This window comes from Cynara cardunculus, assembly GCF_001531365.2.
Source record: "Cynara cardunculus var. scolymus isolate 2C chromosome LG 5, CcrdV1, whole genome shotgun sequence".
NCBI classification, from domain to species: domain Eukaryota; kingdom Viridiplantae; phylum Streptophyta; class Magnoliopsida; order Asterales; family Asteraceae; genus Cynara; species Cynara cardunculus.
In genome coordinates this window covers 20769926-20771730 of record NC_037532.1, presented here as the reverse complement: position 1 = coordinate 20771730, position 1805 = coordinate 20769926, and the positions used below count along the sequence as shown (strand labels likewise).

Below are 1805 nucleotides of genomic sequence, written 5' to 3'. Positions count from 1 at the left end.
AATCAATGGTTAATATAAAAACATGGTAATTTTGACAAAATAATTTAAATTAAGGGTATTATGGGTGTACTTTTAATCTTTATTTCCTATCTTCTCTTCCAACTCTTCCTTTGACTCTATTCTCTCTTTGGTAAACCTTACTCTGTATCACCGTGAGGGATTAGTGGAGCTAACAAACTTGTGTCACTATATCAACATATGGGTTTCAATATATGGGTTCCAAGATTATGATATAACACACTATTATCATTGTACCTCTACCGTATATCCACTCTATCAACATATGAGTTTCAAGATACACTGTGATCACTATAACTCCACCTTAAACTCGCTCGATCAACATATATATATATATATATATATATATATATATATATACTAGTTGTGTACCCGCGCAATGCGGCGGAAGTCTAAATGTAAATGATTTTGAGGCTTTTTGCGTTTTCACGAGAGAAGACTTTTTGAATGATATGATTTGCTCTTAGTTTTTTATGAACTGATATATCCCAAAAACAATCTCATATTCTACCAAAAGTTTTTTTAATATATCATTCAGACATTCCATTCAGACATCATTCATAACCAAAACACCACCCTTCTCAAATTCCTCTATTCAAAAGCAGCAGCATCATCGTCATCATTGTCATCTCAAAGTGGTTAGCTCGCAGTGGCAGCAAGCTCGCCCTCATGCCTACAAAAGAACACCATCATTTACACACATACTTTTTGAAATAAAAAAAGAACTCGATAACCACAATATTCTGGCTTATTGTTGTTGAGCAGCAATGTTCATTTACACTTATGGGGGAGAAAGAGTAGGAGACTCGACAAAATGCAAGTTCGGATCCCTAAAACAACAAAAAATTTAGCATATTAACTCTTGAAATATTCTGCTTAAAACCTTTTTCTTGAATAAAGTTTGATGATTGTTAACCCAGCAAGCTTTCTGCCAAGATAGAGAAAGGGCTTCTCAAAGTTGTAATTACTCTTGGTTGAGATTTCATAATACCACAAGTTCTTCTTTCCGTGGAAAGTAACCTGCTTTCCACAGAGTACGATTGGGATGTTCACATAAACACTATGATCGTTAAATATGTCAACAAATGATATATTAACATATGACAATACCAAGGTGAGTGGAAATTTATACCGACAGAGATCACGATGCCAAAGACCCCCAGTTCTTGACCGGTAGAACAAAAAAACCACAAAAGCCGCAAATCTGTCCACACGTTAAAGAAAAATACATACGGCCAACATAGGGTGCACCTGGGTTGTTTGATGTTGGACCTGAAGACTAAGCCCCAACTCCCTATTAGCCAAAAGATTAGCTAGTCTTAATATTTATAAAACAATACACTTTTTTCTAGTCAAAGAGTAATCAAATTAAAAATTTATAGAAGCAATTTTCTGACTGAACCGTCAAGATCTACATATGTGAATAATATGATGCTATTTTCAAAAGCACTGAAAATTGCCATGATTTAAACCATATTATATAATATTATAATGCTACCAAATACATATTGTAATTAAGTTTGATAAGGTGAACCATGATCCAAGAAGTTGCCGTGATTTAAATCTATATGTATTGAACTTCTAATAAGGTCTTAAAAGTTGGAAGGATCAAACAAGCTGGAAAGTATAAACGCATTCTCAATTCAGGAAGCGACTTTATGGAATTTAAGTCATATTTTAGAAACTATTTAGTTAAAATGCTCCAACAAATAGTGACACAAAATTCCATATGTATATTTATGGATTATGGATGCACAATGTGAAATGGGAGTGTATGTTCATATTTG

The 1805-nt window shown here is 33.5% G+C and overlaps 1 long non-coding RNA gene across 1 annotated transcript in view; it reads right to left on the bottom strand.

Annotated features, from left to right (window-relative positions):
- Nucleotides 1-523: 523 nt before the first annotated feature.
- Nucleotides 524-1805, bottom strand: part of LOC112512032 — a 37983-nt gene continuing 36701 nt past the window's right edge. The window contains exon 2 of the long non-coding RNA XR_003069190.1: nucleotides 524-691. This is a non-coding gene — a long non-coding RNA (uncharacterized LOC112512032). The remainder of the gene's footprint in view (nucleotides 692-1805) is intronic.